Below are 17,260 nucleotides of genomic sequence, written 5' to 3'. Positions count from 1 at the left end.
TTCTTTCTATTTAAGTCTTCCAATTAGAATAAAGCATTGCAGATAGAAAGTTTATTTTCATATTCTCACTACTGTGAAAATCCTTGTTTACCTATAGCAAGCATGCCTCAGGCACTAGTTCTGTTTAAGGCCTGCATACCAATGCAAGTTTGAGATTTTAAAGGAGGTCTCTATAGTGATCTTAATCTGTTTTTCACTTAACTGGTGAACTGATCATTCTCCCTGACACTATATACACCACTGAACATTTTAGGGGGGAAAGGCCAATCTCAATTCTTCCAGCTGAGGCAAAAGCAACTCAGGATGAATTAAGTTTAAGCAACAAAATGAAAGTTTTTAATATAGTGATGTCAGTACCATCAGAACAAATTTGAAAGTGACTGCTACATCCTACAGGCTGATTTTCAAACCTTATATGTTTACTTTTTATAAAGATTGTTGGAAATAGGGTTTAATACCAAGTCTACACTGCACGACCAAATTCTCTGGCTAAGCAGATTTGCAATTTTCTGTTGTTTTAATAATTGGCTTCAAGGCTAACCATCAGCTTGCCTATGTGGTAAGCCAATTTATTCATCAAGGAGATATAAAATCCTGGTTCAACTGTGCCTCAGTACACTTTTTGCAATTGCCTGGTTGTTAGAAATTCACATCTCGTTTATGACTAGAGGGAAGGATTTGGGTCTTACATTGCAATTACTATCCTGCATCAGGATGTTTAGTTGTTTGCAGAAAGACAGGCCAGGAGCTGTTGCTATACCCAGTCAATAAAGAAGGACAAATATTTGGGAGATGACAAGGGCAGAGGTTTGCAACACAAGTTCAGTTTGGGAAGTAATTACTTCATTTAAAGATCCAATGGTCTCTAGTTAAAATGGAAGCAAAATATTTAATTCTATATTAATAGCCTTCTAACTGGCCTACTTGAATTCACTCTGACCCCTTCGAGTTTATTCTCTACAAGGATGCCTGAAAGATCTTCTTCAAGTTGTGAATCTCAATAACACTTGTCAGAGTTCACCCTTCAACCTAGTCTTTCAATGGTTCCCCATTCCCTTGGAATAAACACAACACTCAAGAGGCTCTGAGACCGCATAATGCCCCCTCTCCACCTCATCTTACATTACCCCTGCTCCCCAGTCATACAGGCTTTTGGGTCCCTCATATTTGGTGGGCTGTCTCCCGCCATTGAGACTTAACATTGTTTTCTCTGCATGGAGGACTGTTCCCTCCCCTGTTGCCTCATTAATTCCTACTTGACTTCTCTCAGCTCAACAATCATTTTCTCAGACAAGCCTTTTCTGACCTCCTTAAGTAAAATCCTCTCTTTCAAATTCATACACAACTTGTATGATTTTTCATTGTGTCAACTTCACACACCAACTTGTATCACTTCTCATTGCTGAAAATCAACTCTTTTCCAAGATTGTTTGATGTTATTTATCTCTGCCAATAATGGTAAACCCCACCATTGTGTATTTTTGCTTCGCCCCACCCCAGAACCTAGAAAACTGCCTGAGACATAGGCATTGAAAAGTATTTGTTAAATATACAAATAGATGCTCAGTCACTTAGTTGTGTCCAACTTTTCATGACCCCATGAACTGTAGCCCACCGTCTAGGCTCCTCTGTCCATGGGATTTCCAGACAAGAATACTAGAGTGTGTTGCCATTTCCTTCTCCAACAAACAGATGGGTAAGAATATTTTCAAAGATTCTTATATACCTTTTGTTATATACTGTTACTCCACTATCCTCCATGAAGAAAATGAATGACCATTTCACCTGGTATAACGTTTTCAACAATCAGTTGCTTAATGCAAGTTTAAGAAATAGAATTAAACTATATAGGCAGAATTATGTTTATACATAGCTGATAAAAAGGCCGACAATAGTTAGTTTTCATCAGTGAGTTATGTTAAGAGCAGAGACAAAGAATATCAGTTTTTCTACCTGGAGTAAAAGGGCCCAATATATAGTGGCTTTACAAAGATGCTGAAAGGCTGGGTTGTACTTACTTAATACTAAGTAAGTACTAATACTAATACTGAGAATTATAGTTAGTCCTAGAGCAAGGGTTATCACTGGATAGACTAATTAGGGATCCATGAACCCAAGAGTTAGAATACATTTCATAGATGTACAGGAGAAGGCAATGGCACCCCACTCCAGTACTCTTGCCTGGAAAATCCCATGGATGGAGGAGCCTGGTAGGCTGCAGTCCATGGGGTCGATAAGAGTCGGACACGACTGAGTGACTTCACTTTCACTTTTCACTTTCATGCATTGGAGAAGGAAATGGAAACCCACTCCAGTGTTCTTGCCTGGAGAATCCCAGGGACGGGGGAGCCTGGTGAGCTGCCGTCTATGGGGTCACACAGAGTTGGACACAACTGAAGTGACTTAGCAGCAGCAGCAGCATAGATGTACAACTGCATTCTCCCTTTTATTGTGGGAAAACTAAGCCTAACACGCTTAAGAAATATATCTATGGTCACACCCCTGTGAAGGATCAGCATCAGAGCTAGGGCGCGAAAAGCGTAGTTAGACATTTCTGAATGTTTTCTCTATGACAAATCTGTACTGATTCTACAGGGAAGTGGATTTTAAAAGATTTACACATCCATCTGTACACATGGAAACATTACAATAAATATTTGGCAGATCTGTCAAGCATTTAAAAAATAAAAGAGGTGTTCTGAATTCTAAAAATGCAATAGCCAAGGCAATTATTAGTTCTAAAACTATTTTTTTTAATTATACAAGAAAGGGAATATCATCATTACTTGGCTAAATGGTAAATAATATTTATATAGTCAGAAAACTATTGGAATGATTGAAGAACTTTAAGAATGAATAACATCAAAAACTGACAAATCTAGAAATAACAGTGTAAACAACTTACATAGAAATGTGGAGATAAGTATACAAGTGTTTTAAAGTATTACATCTGAGGAGTGCAGTGGGTGGTAAAAGATGGCTGAAGCAAGGGACTGGTGTTTTTCTTACTCCTTTCAGCACTTGTTTTAGTGATTTGAACAAAGAAACAAAAAAATCTTAACTATAACAAGGTATCAGAATAATAGGGGATTAGGTACTAAAGGATGTATAAGACTATCAAGAATATAAAAATAGCAGATATACAGAGAAGCCACTATTCCTAGGACCAAGGCAGAGGACCCAGGAAGGAAGAAATCTGGGAGACACCCCCTACGCCAGGGCTGGTCTCTAAGACCTGTTCTCAAGGGGGCAACTGGGCTGTACTGCACGATGTAACAGGACAGAGGGACTGCGTTGGCAGGACTCACGGGGGCATCATCATCTGGGGTTCCAAAATAAACCATTGTAGGGAGGTGCCACAGAAGTGACACTCACCAAGAAACTTGTTTTCTGGGATGCCAGGTGTTGCTCCCATGAGAAGGTGTCTCGGAACTTGCTTGGATGTCACTTGAACGGCAGTGCTGAGAACAGGTATCCAAAGAGAAGTGCCAGGCCATGTAACTCACTCTGAAGCTACCTAAGGGGGTTCCAAGGAGGCTGTTCCCTGGGAGATGCTATTATTCTTTGCAACTTGCTGCCGAAGTTCAGCACTTTGGCATGAACAGGTGCCAAAGGAAGCCATCTACTGGGAGGAGCAATGCCAGTGGCCCTTGCACGTGTGCTTGCTTCTGCTGCCTCTCATTCCTATTTATACTTTCCCTGCTCTTGAGTCTCTATTCTCCAATATATTTTATCATTGTTTTACAAAATGCATGTTTGAAGGTAGTCTTAGTAATGCCTAATTAATAAGACACAGTCCTTGCTTTCCAGAAGTTTATCATCTGGCTGAGGTCATAAGTTAAACTCACTTAAAACAGTTAGGGAAAAACAAAATATAGAATCTTAAATGGTAAGTTTTAAGTGATAAATTTTGCAGGACAAAATCCCATGTTCTAGGAGCACCCTAAAAGGAGACTATCCAAATTATAACAGTCAGTAAATGTTTCCTGAAAACTTCAAGTGACCTTTCAAATAAAAATATGCACTGAGGGGAAGCAAGGAGAGGGAGAGGGAGGCACTAACTGAGCCCACAAGGAGCTCCCAGGAACGGTGACCATCAGTGTTGGATTCGCTGGCACCTATGACTCACTATGGTCTGGCCCCACATGCTCCTTTATCATCATCTTTGACCCCTGTTCAACAATTCTCTATTCTTTTACTACAGTTTATCTACTGTCCTGAACAGACCTATTCTTATTGCTAGTCAACGTTCCTCTCACATCCTCTCCTTGGAAGTCACCTTTCTTCTCCCTTTTCAGCGGTTTCACTGTTGCCCAAGACCAACTATTCTGGCATACAGGGATTTCTCCCCTTTCTGAACATCAGTTGCACTTAATTCTATACCACCCCCTGGAAGGTCGTATTCGTTTTTGGCAAAGTAGAATAGTGGACCCTGCATAGACCTGTAGTCAGACAGGCTGGATTCAAGTCCTGGCTCTCTAACATTTCGGCTGTATTTCCTAAGCTCTCTAAATCTCTATGTTTTCATTATAATTTAGGGAAGGTTATACCTTCTCTGTAGGGTTGTTGTGAGAATTGAATTATATTACATGCATATATGTGCCTTGAAAGTGTTGCTAAATGACAAACACATACAGTTTGTGTTAGTGTTTCTGTGTTTCCACTCTATCTAGAATATAGGTTAGCAATAGAACAACAGTAATTATTTATATTCCCCTTAACATCTAGCACATTTTTCAGTACATAGTAGGCATACATACATAAACACTAAAATGATTAAAATCCAATCCGTTTCCATAAAAATATAAAGTGCTCTATCTGCACTGCATTTGCTTTATCCATCCTTATTTGTACCCATTAGATGCATCCAAGTTACAATATTCATCACTGCAGAAATTACTGGTGAAAAGCAATTTGAACTGGTAACATCCATCTTGGCTCTGTCAAACCCTCAGTTTGTAAAAGCAGTTTGGAACTCATGAGCTGTCATAGCAATAGCACTCACTTGATACATTTTACAGATAGCGATTGCTGATAAGTGTTCTTGCAATGAAGTACTCAAATAACTGGTATGACTAGAAATGTCAGTCACAGATCAGTCAAGTGGGAAATGTTAGGAAATAAATTTCACCAGCAGTCCTAGAATTCCTAAAAAATTTTTTTTCTTTTAAAATATAAGGTGTGTCTTAGAGATTCCAAACAAACTATACTGACAGAGCAGTTCGTGGGAGGGTGGGAAGGGGCAGAGCTAAACAGAAGTAGAGGTGGTCCTGGTTCTGTGGCCTGGTGTAAAGAAAACGCACTTGGGAGCCAGTCACACCAGGGGCAAAACTCAACTCCATCGTTTACTATGGCTGGCACAGTAAACATTGGCATTAGGCCTTCTTTGCTGTTGCTGCTGCTAAGTTGCTTCAGTTGTGTCCGACTCTGTGCGGCCCCATAGATGGCAGCCCACCAGGCTCCCCCATCCCTGGGATTCTCCAGGCAAGAACACTGGAGTGGGTTGCCATTTCCTTCTCCAATGCACGAAAGTGAAAAGTGAAAGTGAAGCCGCTCAGTCGTGTCTGACTCTTAGCGACTCCCTGGACTGCAGCCTACCAGGCTCCTCCGTCCATGGGATTTTCCAGGCAAGAGTACTGCAGTAGGGTGCCATTGCCTTCTCCTAAGCCTCCGTATTTTTATATCTAAAATGACCATAATGCAATTGTCCTAAAAATTAAAAATAGGTTTCTAAAGCACCTAATACAGGGCGCTTTGTGGAACTTGGGTGATGAGCACTGTATATGGTTAACTCAATAGAATGAGGTGATATTTGAAGGTTTGCCTACAGATCCACTCCACAAAATCTCCAACATACTGGTCCAGAAAATAAGAGCCTGTGTCCTGACCTCAACAAAAACTCACAGTCTCCCCTCCTCAGTAAACATCTTTCCAAGGGTCACAGACTTAGTTAGTAGTTCACTTTAGCCTGGGCCTGCTGCATTCAAGACAACTTCTGTGATGGCTGTATTTAGCAACAGAATCCTCCCTCTCCCTCATGCCCATGAATGACTCATTAGAAATGTCACCTGGCACCCACGGGGTAAGCAGCACGCTGACAGTGTCTAATGGATTCAGTTATGATTAGCCAAGGTCTGTGCTTTAAAGGTAACAATGATCCTTGTGTTGTCCTCACTGGGGTACTAAGGTAGAGGCTGGAAATGAATTTGATGAGATCTGACATTGTATCTCCTGAAGAACTTAACCTCCATGAGTTTCTTGTAATATAGTTGTGAAGGTTAAATAAAATTAGATTTGTGAAGCATTTAGCATAGTGTCAAGCAAGTAGTGATCAATAGTAGCAACAACATTATCAGAATAAGTAGTTCCTATAAGGACAAAATCGCTAGAAATACCAACCCTAGAAACTTCTATAAAGGATTATGCATTACTTTTAAATTAGATTGCTTTTCGGACATTAAAGTGACAGAAGGGAACAAACAGAAAACAGCTGCAGTAAGGTAGAAACTCTGTGACCTTCTTCTGTTGTCAGCGGCTGATTAGGGGAGCTGTGTTTTACCCCTGGGTATGTTGTTGCTTTATGAGATGGTGGGGGTGGGGGCGGTGGGGGGAACCTTGGGCGAATCAATGAATATCACTCAGACTCAGTTTCCCTTTGTAAAGTGAGGTTGTTGGAATAGAACCATTTGGGTGGTTTTTAGCTCTGCTCTACTATGATTCTTAAACATGGGATCTGTGCTGGTAATGGTAAGAAGAAAGTTCTGTGGTGGGAGAAAGGAACAAAAATAGGGACAGAAGATCTTGGAGTTGAGATTAAACATGAAAGTGCTTTTAAGGGAGTAACCAAGCAATACATTTGCTTGGAGCCATGGCTTTTTAAATGTCTGCCTACTGACTGTGACACATATGCTTGAAAAGAGTTCCTATAGCAAGCTGACAATAATTTGATTTTTTTCTCTGTTGTCTGACACTCTAAATTCTTATTTCCTAGGTTACCATAGAGCTCTCTCTAGCCAATGTCACTCAGTGAGTTTTAACTGTGTAGGCTTAATAGGATGCCAGTTTTGTGTATTGCTATTTACTCCCTAGCCCTTCAAATGAAATGTTCTTCTAATTCCTCAAAATAAAATATCAACAATGCTACTAGACAAGTCTTCAACTTAAACTTCTCAAAAACAGAGCCCTTCTATTTCTGTCTGCTGAAGAAAGGAGGATTCCCCACCCCTCATCATGAAGCAATATATGCAACATGGGTGGGGAGGAGTGTGCTGGATGCAACAGGCCAGAATCTCAAGCTAGAGTGGAGATAGGTTTCCCCAGGAAGACTCTAAAGTCAGAAATACAATGTGGGAGGGAAGCAGGATGTCTCAGCTCAGAGCAGGTAAAAGAAATCAGACACTGAAATCTGTATATGAGAACAATGACAAAGAAGACAGAGAAGGGTCCACTCTCCCTACCACCAATAGAAATCCCCTCCAAATCCCACTTAAGATCTCATTTCCATTATAAGCTTCACGTAGGTCTTATTAGATGGAATGTGTTTGCCTGAAGGGCACTTTATTCCCCACTTCTTTGGTTCATTGGAGGTAGGATCCCCACCACCACTAAAGCTCCTGACCTCTTGCCCTACCTTGTCTCATATCCAAGTAGGAGTGATCTGTTTGGTGAAGAGAGGAATCCAGCATGCACAACTCAGCTTCTTGCACCCCCTGTTCTCTTGGGAGCAGCCTCTCACCCAGAGAAAGGCCTTCTGCTTCTGCTGAAAACTCCCTGCTCTGAGGGGAGGCTGGCTGACTCCGTACTTCAGCACGAGGAAGCCTGTATGAGGGCAGATGGAAACCACACTCTCCACCATTCAATGTGCAATCAACACATCTTTCCTACTAGTTTGCCTTATTTTACATTTTGTTCAGAACACAGGTGGACGGTGGGGGAAGCTATTGTTGCTTCTCTCCAGTCATAAAATTTGATGGATGTACATTCTAGTGGAAAATCTGCTACAACATCCTCAGCCATTTCTTACTGCCGGGGCCAACTCATTTCTGCTGATTTCTTCCTCTCCCAAGGCCTCTTGTTCCCCCAAAGCCATATGATAATCCATGAGATTGATTATTAAGGAATCCATCTGTATGATGCAGTGATTAATGAAACGGAATAGTCTAGACCAAAAAAAGATTAACTTCATATTTAATGTGTTTCAGCCATCAATTTAAGTAGAACAATAACTGCTTGAAATTGAATCCTGCTGTAGTGAAAATGTGGACTGAAAATAGCTCTGTATCTGCCTAAACTGGCTGACTAAATCACAGAATTTAGTAGGGAGCATACAGAGTCTGAATTCACTCTCTCTTCTGCATCCAAAGTGCAGTGACAGGCATGATGTAGTCGCTCAGTCATGTCCGACTCTTTGTGACCCCATGGACTATAGCCCGCCAGGCTCCTCTGTCTGTGGAATTCTCTAGGCAAGAGTACTGGAGTGGATTGCCATCCCCCTCTCCAGGGGATCTTCCTGACTCAGGGATCGAACCTGGGTCTCCCTTATTGCAGGCAGATTCTTTACCATCTCAGCCACAGTAGAGGGTTAAAAGTAGCATGATTTCTCATCTTGGTTTTGTCACTGATCTATCACTGAGCTAATAGATAACACAGCTAACAGATAACCCTTCTGAACCCTGCATAACTGCCTTGCAATATTCTAGGAATATTATATAATGCATGTGAACAACATTTATATTCTGTAATATGTTTATTTGTTCTTTAGTTGCTCAGTCGTGTCCAACTCTTTGCAACCTCGTGGACTGTAGCCCATCAGGATCCTCTCTCCATGGGATTTTCCTGGCAAGGTTACTAGAGTGGGTTGCCATTTCCTTCTCCATAATATCATCAATTTGCTGCTGTTGATTAGTCACTTAAGTTGTGTCCAACTTTTTTGTGACAATACTGAAAAGAGACAGAACCTTACATGTTTAAAATCAGTTAAGCCATTTAGTGTATGGTCAAGAGAAGAGCCTGTCTTCTTGTCTTCTGTGTATGTGCTCAATTGTATTCAACTCTTAGAAGCCCCATGGACTGTAGCCCACCAGGCTCTTCTGCCCATGGAATTTTTCAGGCCAGAATACTGGAATGGGTTGCCATTTCCTCCTCCATAAGATACTTCCAATCCATGGATCAAACCATTGTCTCTTGCATCTCCTGATTAGCAAGCATATTCTTTACCACTTGTGCCACCTGGCAAACCCCCTTAATGTTTTCTAGTTTCTCCTAAAGTTTCTCAAACTGAGGTCCAAGGACTACTTTTAAATAAATACATTTTTAAACCCCACTCTGGTTCAAAATAGGAGTATCTATAGGCAAGCCCTGGAATCTGTATTTTAACAAAGAAGGCTAAGTTTAGGAAGGAACCACTACATCTGATCCAAAAGTTATTTTTAATGTTTACACAATACTGCATTCTCATCAATCATCAGTGTTACCTCTCTCCTTTACTTGAAACATCTTAAAAGAACCAGTTCAGTCAAAACATTTTCCTCGGAAGGAAAGGGAGAGATGAATGGAGAGAGTAACATGGAAGCATGTACACTAACATGTGTAAAACAGATAGCCAATGGAAATTTGCTGTATGACTCAGGGAACTCAAACTGGGGCTCTCTAATAATCCAGAGAGGTGGGAAAGGGTGAAAGGTGGAAGGGAGTTACAAGAGGGAAGGGACCAGCTATGGCTAATTCATGTTGATATATGACAGATATCAAACCAATATTGTAAAGCAATCATCAACCACTTAAAAATAAATAAAATGAAGATACATATGCAAAAAAAAAAACCAGTTTCCTGTATTTTGGTCTTCTTGGGTCACTCTAAGTTAAAGTACATCTCCTTACAATTTAAAAAAAAACTTTTAAATTCCTACAACCAAACACCTCCATCTTAAACTTCCCACTTTTTTAATGATAATTCTAACATTCATTTTCTCTCCTTTAAAAGTCAGTTTGGAACTCTCAATCCTTGGGCAGTGAGAGGCCTGGATAAGAATCATTAAACCACAGCACAAATTATAATAACAGGTGAAACCCAATTATTACAAACTCCACAAAACCGCCAAATGGTTATATTCTAATAGAATTGGGTTATAGGGAACTCAATGCCAGAAATTAGGTCCAGGTTTGTGGAACTTGGAAAGCAAAGCAACCTCTTTGAAATGAATTATCCAATGAAAAGAAGTGCTTTGAATACAATACTGATACAAAGGCTGTAACATGTAGGCTAGGCTCCAGAGCTTCTAGGTGTTTCTGCAGGCTCCACGCATGCCTGGCCTCGGACTGTGAGTAAGATGGAAGCTTTCAGAGTGTGCAAGAGAACAGCATGACATGACTTCCATTTTCACAGCACCTCACTGGATGTCATATTGGGACTGGAAGGAGACTAGATCAAAGACAATTTTCACAATCTAGTTAAAGATGGCGGTCAGCAGCAGGGGAAGGGATGAGAGCCATTAGCCTCTTGGATATATTTAAAAGGCAGAACTGACAGGATTTGATCCTCAAAGTTAATTTAACTGAGCATTGTCCAAATGGAAACGACTCTGTTCTGCAAAACACTTTTTAAAAACTTGTATTTTTCAAGGAAGTAGTCTTAACCATAAAGAAAAATGGAGGCTAGAACCTAATGAATGTGTGTGTATATGTATGTGTGTGTGTGAGTGTGTGTATATGTATATATATGATACATAACATATGTATCATATATAATATAGCATAATATAAAACTACACATAAACACAAATATATATATATAATCTATTAACATATACAACAAAATATACAGTCTACGCACATTCCTGGGGCTTCCCAGGTGACAATAGTGGTAAAGAACCTGTGTGCCAACACAGGAGATGGAAGAGACCTGGGTCCAGTCCCTAGGTTGGAAAGATCCCTTGGAGGAGGGCATGGCAACCCACTTCAGTATTCTTGCCTGGACGGAGAATCCCATGGACAGAGGAGTCTGGCAGGCTGCAGTCCACAGGGTCACAAAGAGTTGGACATATCTGAAGGGACTTAGCTTACATGCACACCAGTTCTTTGTCCAGGCATATTGTAAGCTAAGTGGTATACTCTTAAATTTACTTAACCAAATTCAGTTGTTTTGTTTAAAACCATGGTATTGTAAAAGCTCCAAAATAGTGCTATTAACAAATAGTTACATGTGTTGCCATGTTCTCTTTCTTGGTCTATACTTTAAAAAAAATATATCCAGTTTGAATTTTTTCTCCTTTTAACCAGCTCTTTGCTCTCAGTGAAGCAGTTTTTCCTCCCTTTCTACTTTTTTTGTGTAGGTTCAGCTTATCTTGCCCTTCTATTGTCCTTCAAGTTCTTAGTTTTCGAAACTCATCTTCCACTCTCGCACACTTCCCCTGGGAAACATCTGTTCCACCTTTCACATTGCTGACTAGTTTTCTTTATCTTCCCTCCTTTGTTTCCTTGAGCTAGCCTCCTATTGGTGGACCAATTAGGGCGAATGATTTCCCTTCACCCAGGAGACTTATAAAACCATCTCTGCAAACTAACTAGAAGTTCTGTGATTGAAGTCAAGATATCAGTTGAAGCTATAAATAAAATGTAGCACTCAAAGCTAAAGCAGGGTTTTTTTCTTTAAGTTATTCAGCAGGACACCATCATTTCATCTCTTCTACACATCTTTTTATTACATTGCATTTTAATGTTCAACATGACACCCCAAATGAAATGCTGAAACCCCCTGCAGACACGTTATTGTGTATTCCATCTCTTTTCTGCTTGGAATCAGGATATTAGTTTATAAAATGGTTTTCTCAAATGAAATTAGGGAGTAAACCAGTGTGACTCAGGCATTCACAATTGCATATCAGCCTCCTATTGTGGAAGGATTAAATGTGATTTCAAACAATAGAAGGCAATCCCAGGAAGAAATTATACAAGTGGGTGAGTTGATTATGATGTCACAATTGGGTTTTAGGTTAATAGTCCTCAGCAAAGATCTACTGATGACAGTTTTATAAGAGTCATGATTATCCTAGGAAGATCAACTTTGATCACTTGGCTTTCGAAATTTTGCTTTACCTTTGAGGCTCCTCCATGTACATTTTCACGTCAGATCCCTTTTCTTGTTTTAGTGGGATAATTTTTCTTTATGATTGTCAGTATAATACAATATGCCTGGTTATTATCATTTTGTATTAATTGAACAAGACTTGAATTCTCAGTCAATATTTGTTTCATATTACACTTGTAATGAAAGTATAGCCTAATTATTATACTTAGAATTTTAAAAAACCACAGAGAAGTAATCAATCTATATGTACGTAATTCCTTTTTAGTGTAATCTATGACTATATTATGTTCATTCACCAAAAAAAATTTATAGATTATACCCACCATGTTATCAAATACCTGAACATAGAATGAAATATGTTAAACATCTAGGTGAAGAGAAAATCGCTCAGGTATTCTAAAGAATGTTTCTGTTTCCATCCTGTCTACCATCATATTTGTTAACTTTTGTTAGGGGTCAAAGTTTATTCTCCACACCTTCCTCCTCTCAAATATGAATCACATTTAAGAGCTATTACAATCAGAATTTTATTGATAATTGCTAACACTTATAAAGTGTTATTCTGGGTCTGGCAGCATTCTAAGCTCATCCCACATATTAACATACTCAATCATCACACCAGCCCTGCTATTGTTTCCATTGTACACATGGGATCACTTGGCCCATGGCCTAACTAATAAGTGGAAGAGCTGTGGGATGAAGCCAGAAAAGTCTGACTTGCTGCTCTCAACCCCGCACATTATCAACCCCATGGCACCACTCCATCCCTGCCAAGGAAGAAGATGTGTCTCCGGTTTGAGAAGTGGTGGTTTAACTATTTTTAAGAGTGCAATCTTGAAAAAATAAGTATTATCAAACACATGAGTAGACTCTCATCTTTCTACGTTTGGTACTCATGGTCCAGGTCAGAATTCCCACATCTGTGGCCAAATGATATTAGTAGCACCCTGATACAAAGATGATTTCTAATAGTGAGTGTTGACAATGACTAAACAAACTTGAAATTTCAGGCAATTATCCTAAAAGCATAACCTATACCCATGTCCTTAAAAGGGCAAAGCAAAAATATCTAGATTACCAAGTCAACATACACTGGTACCTAAATTCCACAGAAAAGGTCTAAACTGCATTGTGCTTATGTTGAGCTCTTCTGAGCGCAAAACCAGTTTGTACCTTTAAGATCTGAGGCCAAAACACTGCCAAAAGAAAAATCATTCTCTTATCCAATAAATACTAGGTGAAACTCATTAGGTGCCAACTGCATGTCAGGAGTTATTATAGACCCTGAAGGACTGAACTACAGCACATCTGATTAAAACAAACAAACAAACAAAAGTGTAACCCTAACCTAAGTACAGCCAAGCTATATATTTAACATGACATTTTTATGAAAAAAATTTATACAAATTTTTTAATTTGTATCAGAAATTTTATATCACTACAAATTCAACAAATACTGAGAAAAGAACCTCTTTTTCAATTGCTAATAATTTGTATTAATCCATCATCCCCCATCCCAACAGAATTGAGACCTGGAGACAGTTATAAGCAACGTAGTCTCTGCTCTCAGTTGAACATGCAGAGGAGACTTCATTGCTAGCTGGCAGAAATTCTTACAGCCCTTTCTTCTTGGATGCCACCTTCTCACTTACCACTTTCAACACGTCCTTGACTGACCCAGTTCTGACCACCTCTTTATAACTCTTGTAGGTCATCTCGGTGCCTATTTTCATCCAGCCCAGCTTGATCCATGATGCTCCCAGGTTTGTGGGCATGGACTCACTCAGCACCTGTGTTCTTCTGAACCCCATCTGACCCACTGTGGGCATCCAGGTTCTGCTCCTGGGCATGCTTCCCGCTGGGCAGGCACCTGGCTTAGCATTTGCTTGGCTTCTCCTGCAGCCTGGCTGCTCTCCTCACACCCACCTCACCTCCTTCCCCCACCTCCCTGGGCTGAATGAGTGCACACATAAATCGGTGTTGATTTGATGACATCCGGAAACATTTCGCACAAAAATATTCCTTTTTTTAAGCCAGGAAACAAAATGAAGCAAAAGACAGGCTTAAAGGGTAACACATTCTTACATACTTACAAGTTGAAGTTAAGAGATTTAATCAGAGAGATTTGCTCTTTTATCTCTATTAGAAATATTGAGACAAAATTTTAGGGAAAAAAAGCTAAATGAATAACATGCTATGCGGATCACCACAGGCAATCGAGAAGGATGCTGTGTAAAACCCAGTTTGTAAATCTCCAAACAGTCAATTAGCAGACCAATATGAGCAATGAGTAGACCTTACAGCCTTTCCCAAGCAAACACGGTAATTAAAAACAAATTACTGTGTAGCCTGGATGCAGTGCTTTACAGCGTACCCCACCTGCCAACCAGCAGCTAAATTCATTCCAGAACTGTCTGGCCAATTAGCTGCTTCCCTGTTGGGTGACGCAGGATCCTGGTGTGAGCACTATTTGCAAGAATCCACATCAGATTGGGCCTTTTGTACTCAAAAGACATCAGATTTTCCAGCAGACTCAAGAGCAGGTCTCTAGACTGGATGAATTCTGCCTTGTTCTCAGAATGTATTCTTTGTACTCACTTCACAAGGGCCTGGAGATATTCCAGTTTCAATACCAGAATAGAATCCCCAGGTTCTCACAAAAAAGGAATACTCTCACTTGTTTTCCCTACAGGTAATTGTAATTAGGAAAAGAAAAATCAAACACTGGGTTTTGAAAACTTCATCAAAGACCCTTAGCAAAAAAATTCAAGTAGAATTTCTAATTTTTTCTCTTAGAAATAAAGTAGATCCATGAAATCAGATAAAGTGAAATTTACTAGTAATTTTATAACTGGTTTTGTGCATGTATTTAGAAACACAGAAGGCTAGAATTAAAAGGAACAAAAAGGAAAATATTGTGCTTAAATCTTACAACTGAGGAAATTGAAACACAAGGTCATACAAAGGGGGAAGCAGGAGTGAAGTCCAGCTGTCTCTGATAATATTCAACTCTGAGTGAATTTAGGATAGTATATGTACCCACAATCTGTATAGATTTCATGTGCATAAACAGAGAACTCTCCATGGATCTTCACATCCATTTTTTTATGTGACTCTCAACTTCTACAGTTGAGAGTCCAACAATAAAGAACTTGGTTAACAGAAGCACCCTTACTTTATATCACAGGAAAGAAAAGACTCTAGCCACATGTATGGAGAATTTTCCTTTTTGTAAATTTCAAACATTTAATCATCCACTTAGTGAGCATTTATTTAACATTATTCATATGTCAGGTATATAGATAGTGAATCTTACAGCAAAGTAATAAATAGGTTTCAACTCTTGAACAAAACCAATTATCAGAAACTAATTTCTTTTTTTTAATTGGAGGATAACTGCTTTACAATGTTCTGTTGTTTCTGCCATACAACAACATGAATCAGCCTGCTGTTCAGTTGCTCAATAATATTTGATTCTTTAAAACCTCACGGACTGAAGCATGCCAGACTACCCTGTCATTCACAATCTCCTGGAGCTTGCTCAAACTCATGTCCATTGAGTCAGCGATGCCATCCAACCATCTCATCCTCTGTCATCCCCTTCTCCTCTTGCCATCAATCTTTCCCAGCATCAGGGTCTTTTCTAATGAGTTGACTCTTCGCATCAGGTGGCCAAAGTATTGGAGCGTCAGCATCAGTTCATCTAATGAATATTCAAAGTTCATTTCCTTTAGGATTGACAAGTTTGATCTCCTTGCTGTCCAAGGAACTCTCAAGAGTCTTCTTCGACATCACAGTTCAAAAGCATTAATTCTTCACTCTCAGCCTTCTTTATAAGCCAACTCTCACATCTGTACATGACTGTTGCAAAACCATAGCTTTGATTGTACAGACCTTTGTCAGCAAAGTAATGGCTCTGCTTTTCAATACACAATGTTTGCCATAACTTTTCTCCCAAGGAGCAAACGTCTTTTAATTTTGTGACTGCAGTCACCATCCACAGTGATTTTGGAGACCGAGAAAATAAAGTCTGTCACTGTTTCCATTGTTTCCCCATCTATTTCCCATGAAGTGACGGGACTGGATGCCATGATCTTCATTATTTGAATGTTGAGTTTTAAGCCAACTTTTCCATTCTCCTCTTTCACCTTCATCAAGAGGCTCTTTAGTTCCTCTTTGTTTTATGGCATAAGAGTGGTTTCATCTGGGAGATTATTGATATTTCTCCTAGTAATCTTGATTCCATGTTGTGCTTCATCCTGCCCAGCATATCGCATGATGTACTCCGCATACAAAAGATAACAGAATTTTGCCAAGGGAATGCACTGGACATAGCAAACACCTTCTTCCAACAACACAAGAGAAGACTCTACACATGGACATCACCAGATGGTCAATATCAAAATCAGATTGATTATATTCTTTGTAGCCAAAGATGGAGAAATTTATACAGTCAGCAAAACAAGACTGAGAGCTGACTGTGGCACAGATCATGAACTCCTTACTGCCAAATTAAGATGTAAATTAATGAGAGTAGGGAAAACCACTAGACGATTCAGGTATGACCTAAATCAAATCCCTTACGATTATACAGTGGAAGTGACAAATAGATTCAAGGGATTAAATCTGATAGACAGAGTTCCTGAAGAACTATAGACAGAGGTTCATGACATTGTACAGGAGGCAGTGATCAAGACCATCCCCAAGAAAAAGAAATGCAAACAGGCAAAACAATTGTCTGAGGAGACCTTCCAAATAGCCGAGAAAAGAAGAGAAGTGAAAGGTAAAGGAGAAAAGGAAAGATATACCCATTTGAATGCAAAGTTCCAAATAATAGCACAGAGAGATCAGAAAGCCTTCCTCAGTGATCAATGCAAAGAAACAGAGGAAAACAATAGAATGGGAAAGACTAGAGATCTCTTCAGGAAAATTAGTGATACCAAGGGAATATTTCATGCAAAAATAGGCACAATAAAGGACAGAAATGGTATGGACCTAACAGAAGCAGAAGATATTAAGAGGAGGTGGCAAGCATACACAGCAGAACTGTACAAAAAAGATTTTCATGAGGAAGATAACCATGATGGTGTGATCACTCACCTAGAGCCAGACATCCAGGAATGTGAAGTCAAGTGGGCCTTAGGAAGCATCACTACAAACAAAGCTAGTGCAGGT

Source organism: Bos javanicus, chromosome 1, assembly GCF_032452875.1.
Source record: "Bos javanicus breed banteng chromosome 1, ARS-OSU_banteng_1.0, whole genome shotgun sequence".
In the NCBI taxonomy this organism is placed as follows: Eukaryota; Metazoa; Chordata; class Mammalia; order Artiodactyla; family Bovidae; genus Bos; species Bos javanicus.
Note: the sequence above shows the minus strand (reverse complement) of the source record.